This window comes from Thermobia domestica, chromosome 9 (genome assembly GCF_964235325.1).
Source record: "Thermobia domestica chromosome 9, izTheDome1.hap1.1, whole genome shotgun sequence".
Lineage (NCBI taxonomy): Eukaryota > Metazoa > Arthropoda > Insecta > Zygentoma > Lepismatidae > Thermobia > Thermobia domestica.
Window position 1 is genome coordinate 162,500,463 of NC_137462.1, and position 6,367 is coordinate 162,506,829.

The 6,367-nt window shown below is 35.6% G+C and overlaps 1 protein-coding gene across 4 annotated transcripts in view; it reads left to right on the forward strand.

Moving 5' to 3' along the window:
- The first annotated feature begins 105 nt into the window (after positions 1-105).
- The window catches only part of LOC145695158 (uncharacterized), a 14,247-nt gene continuing 7,985 nt past the window's right edge, over positions 106-6,367 (forward strand). The window contains exon 1 of one of the 4 annotated variants that reach the window (XM_081772103.1): positions 106-1,361. The gene's annotated coding sequence lies outside the window, so the exon portion shown is untranslated. The other 3 variants (XM_081772104.1, XM_081772105.1, XM_081772102.1) reach the window with 3 other exon arrangements.

Here is a 6,367-nt window from a genome sequence, read left to right on the forward strand (position 1 = left end):
ATTACAGTGAAGCATAATAAAAAAGAGTAAGATGAATATTTTCTTCATACAGGGCTTGACTGTTAATTTATTTTCCAATAAAACAACGCTTTGTTTTGGAATAAAGGCTATGTTTATTTATTTATTTAAAGAAGAGGAAGACCAAGGATAGAATATTTAGATGCAGTTATGAAGAAGAGACCTTATCAAAGTATAGAACAGCTTTCCCAAGAGAGAGAGAGGTTTTAAAATTTCCATGTTGCCCACCAACCTATGGTGGGTTGAGGTGAACAAGAAGAATACTTATTTATCCACGACCATTTCCCTACTTATTACGCTATTATCTTCAAGAGTACATTAACATATTAGACATGCTAGATAGGTATAAATAAGGAGCTACATATACAGGATGTTAATGAACTATACCGATAATTCCTCACATCAAAATAAGAAAAAATGCATATAAAACTGTGGGTAAAAGTGCATAGATTCGCGCAAAAGCGCGAAAAATCCATTGTAACAAGCGTTATTTTCATTCATTTATTTATTAGAAAGTACAAAAGTGTAGATCCATAGCGTATTTTCTTAACTTATAAAAAGATAATAATGTAAACATTATAATATGGAGAAAAAAGAAGAATACGTGGGAAAGCTTGAAGTAGAGGTCTATATTGGTCTGAAGGAAGTCACACTTCTAAAAATAGATATGTCAGGAATATGCAAGGGATAAGATACAGGGCATAATTTTCAGACATGGCTCCACCAGAATTCCCACATATGCACGGACTTTTAGGTTGATCCAAAGTAGGCAAAAAGTAAGCCTTGATAGCAGTCAACACGGAATGCACCGGCGGGAAATCGGGTGTGCTAAGTACCATTAGCTCCGTTGTTCCCCATGTACACAATAACGCTTGCTGCAATATATTTTTCCAAGCTTTTGGACAACCTTCGCTCCGAATCTACATAAACTTCTTTCCTAATTTTGACGTGAGCAATCACCTCTTAATGTTTGTTCATAACACATTCACGAACAACATATTGATGCTTTGCTCCCAGATAGCATGTAAGCTTAAATCAAGGGTCGCTTTCCCTTGATTTTGGCTTAGCAATGTACAGTTGATGCGACAAGCGACAATCAACGTTTATTTTAGCTTGTTTTTAACTTGAAAAGAAGCTTGAATGCGACAAGCGACAATCAACGTTTATTTTAGCTTGTTTTTAACTTGAAAACAAGCTTGAATTTATCAACTTTCTACTAAGCATATTTCAAGCTTGATTCAAAACGCTTGACGTTTGTAGATTGTTTTGCAAATGGAGCCATCTGTAGGATTGGTGAGTAGTCTGAGATTTGGCGCTTGATTTGTTCCAAAAGGTAAACAAAGGTAAGCTATGTGTATGAAATGTAATAGTAAGCCCTACTTTAGTTTCAGTTACAAAATAAAAAGGTGATTTTTATTTTAGACTGGTGCGCTGAGCGCTTTTACGATAGTATTACTTCATTACTTTTCAAATATGGATGGAATTTTATGTTTATACCTTTTATGTTGTTTTCTTTTTTTTAAGTGTGTTCATCCGTATAATGTATACCATATTTAGCCATTGGATTCTTTAAAGTCAGTGATGGCTCTTGACAATTAGTATTAGCATAGGCGCCCGAAGGGGAGGGGGTGGGGCCCGGGCCCCCTTTGGCTCACGAAAATGTATACGTAATATAGGAAACCATGTATATTAAATACCAGGCGTAATATAGCATCCATGGAGATGGGCCCCTCCCTAGAAAATTTTCCTCGGGCACCCCTGAATATCAGTACAAAAATTAGAGGGTTAACTTCAGCAGACGCCTTTATCATATTAAAAATTTATAGGTGGAATACTTGATAACTGTTAAGGCATTGCTTTAGCAGACGGCTGTACCATATTTATATCGATTTTATGGTCATTTTTCACTAGATTTGAGATAATACTGTTACATATAGAGAATTTTGGAACTTGGGGGCCAAAATCAGGTAAAACCACCGTGTTTACAGGAGAAATGAGTTGGTGTTACGTAACCGTAATTACTAACATAACTAACCAAACCTAACCTAAATCATCAAAAACAGAAAATATAGGAAGATAGTACGAATTCAGGTAAAATCACCATGTAAAAATTATTGCGGATATTTTATGTATTTTTCCACTTTCCTCGTTTATGTGCATGTCCTCCGTCGCTGACACGCCTGCTCTCTACGGACGCATCCCCTCGCTCCGCTCGGGACTCCCAGCTACACTCCTGCCCTGACTCGGTTAGACGGCATTCGTGCTTTTTTTTTTTGTGGCCACCTAGCACAAGTTGGTTCGTGGTTTATGCACTAGCTTCTCATTTAGTGGATGTTCTACAAAAAGGAACCGGGAAATGCAATGTGTGAACATTTGGTAGAACCATCTGCTCGAGTAATGCCCGAGTATCTTAACCCAGCCTAACCTAAACTAACCCAAACTAACTTAACCTACCTAAACCATAAAAAATACAAAATATATACCAAGAAAGTACAAAATTTAAGCAAAATATTGCCCCCCCCCAGTTCAAAAAATATGCCGTTACATAACACTTTACGTAGCATAGCTGAGCGAGCGAAGGGGAATAGATGCCCCGCAGGGCTCGTTTTTTTCCCCTACTTTTTAAGTTACACGCGTTTGGCATTGCAACCATTGCAGACGGTCATTTTCCAAAGCTTCATATGTACTTACTGCCATCTCATTCCTTGCTTGTATTCGTCTGCCTACCGCCTTGTCAATTAGATCCACCATAATATGCTTAATTTTCCATTTCGTAGGATTCTATATAACAGATACGATTTATGAAGTCTAAACAAATTAAAATAATTTATTTAATTAGGTAGAGCCATCTGCTAAAGTTAACCCCATATTAATAATGAAGGTAGTTAAATGATAATGTAAGTGTTTTAAACTCAATAAATTGTATGTGCAAATGAGTATACATGGGAAAGTAAGTATGTTATGGTGGAGCTATTTGCCAGGGCGGAAGGCGGTTGAATACAAGCAAGGAACGAAATGCTAGTATTTGTATGTTAAGTTTTGGAAAATGACAGTCTACAATGGCTGCAATGCCAATCGTGTGTAACTTAAAAGATAAGGGGAAAAAACGAGTCCTACGGGGCTTCTAATCCCCTCCGCTCGCTCAGCTGTGGTTCGTGAAGCGTTTGTAAAGTAGTGCCCGAAATCTAGTGAAAAAATCAACAAAATCGATTTAAATTTGGAGAGCCGTCCGCTAAAGTAATGAAAATTACGTTTTATCTCTACAATCGAGGAGAAAACTGCTTTGAATTAATACATTGCCTAAGCTTTCTTGTTTTAGCTTTCACCGATACACTAAAAATTTTAACTGATGTGGCTTCCCCAAGAATAGGTACGGATGATATTTAAATGCAGCAAGCAAGCCTGGACATTTCACTCATTTTAGAATGCATCATGCTTATCTTTCGTTCCTTATGTTCTTCCATATTTATTCGGAGGGTGGGGGCAAAATTGAAGAATATAAATACTTATGTCCGACTTTATTTAGTAACAATTACTTATTCTAAGGTACACTTCATCAATCTTAGATTAAGTGATATCGCTCATTTCATCGCTTTACAATAAGTGCAAGGAAAGGTTCGATCGGGTATGGACTTTTGGGTTTAGGGGAAAAGAACGATGAATTTCGAAAAATTACTTATTAGATATTAATAATAATTCAAAATGGATTATTACGCGAAAATAAGTTGGCATATTAGTTTGAAGTTTGTAAGCTAAGAAGTCGAGGGTGTAAGTTTGAAGAAAACTAGGTTTTTCGTTGCTTACATTTTTATCTTTTTATCCTCTAAAAACAGTAACTTCTGTCTCTTAATTGATTTTAGTGCTTTTGTTTACTTTTTTTTTCTACCAGGTGAATGAAGTCTGGATCTAAAATCTCAGAAAAATATTTGCAATCTGAACGGATGTAATAAAGAAATAACGCTATTTTTCAGGATTGGCCAAAACCGTTTTTTTTTTTAACTTTTTTTCACTTAAACCGGAATGTTTGCTTTACACCAGTTTTTTTTTTTTTAATACGTTTACCTTAGATTAAAGTGGAGTAACCGTTACCCCCTTTTTTTAAGAGTAAAGATAATTTGAGGCTGATGATTCGATTGAACAAGGTCGCAATCTCGAGAAATGAACGCAACTCGCTCAAACTAGAGGTCATATGTCAACTAGTTCTGCAAATAATTTGCCATTACATCATAAATTATTCAGCAGTCTACTCCTTCAGCATTGGTTAAGCTTGAATTTTCCTTGTCGAAGGCATGATAGTCCACAAGTTGAGTTTGGGTGGGATTCGTGAAAAATACTTTTTTAACTTGTCTCTTTAATTGTGATTTTATTTTATCAAGTTTGGAGTTCCCGCCGAACTGCCTGTAGTGCGCTTTCACACTAGCAGACGGTCAACAAAACTTTTCCACAGAAGCTGATTAAGTGTCTAAATTTATAACATTGGAAAGTAGATCGACGAAACAGAGATTTCTATTAGGTTTGACTGGTTTGTTAATAATAATAATAATAAGTTTTATTTAGAAAGATAGTATGAATGGTCCAGAACTATTAGTCACTTCCTGTATTGATTAGCAAATTAAATTAAGCCTATGTTTCTGACTGACTAAATTAGATCTTCTGTACTATATAGTCTTTTAAAATTGTCCGTTGATTTAATGTGTATAACTATAGAGTGATTCCATTTTGCAGTTCTTTCCCTTTTGGTTCTTAAGTGGCTCCTAAAATATTCACAAGTATGCAAGATCACTGCAACGTATTTCTATCAGTTGACCTTCGTGGATGATGGGTCTGTGGATTTATCGACTTTGTTATCAAGGGATTCTGGTTTCGAGTTCAAATGAAGAACAATATCTCTCGAGTGCAAACTAGTAGTGGTTCGGATCTCACTTTAAGCTGTAGGTCCCGTTATTCATAACCCCGCTGTTATGTCCTTAACCATAGAAAGACGAAGGTGGGTCAAATTTGCCCGCACTTTCTTTTTCTCTTTGCCCGAACAAATGAATTTTACAACCTTTGAATTTTTTTGTATTTTCTTCTGTAATCTAAACTTAAATTTAGTTTTATTAGAAAGCACATTATTGTGGTAGTTTTTTTTTTTTTAGCGCAGGAGACTAAGTACATTTTTTTTTTTTTTTTAGCAACTTAGAAATGTTAAGAGGAGTACAGTTTTACTTTGAAAGGATCATGTAAACTTATCTATTCTTTGAATGGATAACTAAATTAACATAATCTACTTTTATACATTGAGCAAACGTAATACTCTCAGGTTTAGTATAGTAACTTGTCTACACAGGCTAATGTATTTCAAGCTACTTCATGTCTGCTAACCAAATGCGGTAGTAGTCTGTACTGGGACTTGTAATATTTCCTATTAAAATAAAATTTCACAAGTCTTAAAATAATTTTACAACTCACATTTATTAGTAGCAGTCATTAAATAACTTTAAAATACATTAGTAGGGTTAAAATTGGAATTTACAACCACGAGCAAAATTGACCCCCCTTAGTCTTTCACGTGACCAATTATAGTTTAGTCTTCCTAGGGTTAATGTTAAGATACACGGATGACTAATGATAGTGAATGATTATGAAGGAATTAGTGGCATGAGAACGGAAAAACCCTCACGAATATGATATTGTCCATCATAAACTCATAAGGCCGGAGATTGAACCAAAGATCCGTCGCACCAAAAGGCAACGTTCTACCTCTGAGCAATCAACCCTTTCCTTCCGCAGTGCTGATGAATGACGTCATACTCTAATGACCTGGTCATAATTCTGCAACGTAGTGGTCTTCTACACACGTCTTCCTAATTGTTCCCCACTTTTCCCCCCAAGATTTCTGATTAAATGAACAGCGAAATCATATTTAAATAAAATCTTTGAGTTTTGTCCCACGGTTATGCGGGGCAGCCTAAAGGAGACGGTGATGATGAGAATGAATTAAATAATAAATTGAAGAAAGTGGAGGGGAACGGTAGAACCCTGAGAAAATCTACGCACACGGTGTTCGTCCACCACAAACGTACACCCATGTCCAAAATTATTGTCGCATGTCTATAAATATGTTGTTGTAGGAATAAAATTTGATAACGAATTCGCCCTGTATTTCTTATAATGTTGGTATGTGCATAATCGGCAAAGACATGTATGTGGCAAATTTCATGTCAAAAGAGCAGTAAATAAGAACAATAAAACGAAAATAAAACTTTCTTGTCCATTTGTTTTACTCATTCTACTTTACGTGCTTATAATTCTTTCCCTATAAAATTTTCCACAAATATACATTTCTCGATTATACATATAGTATTGG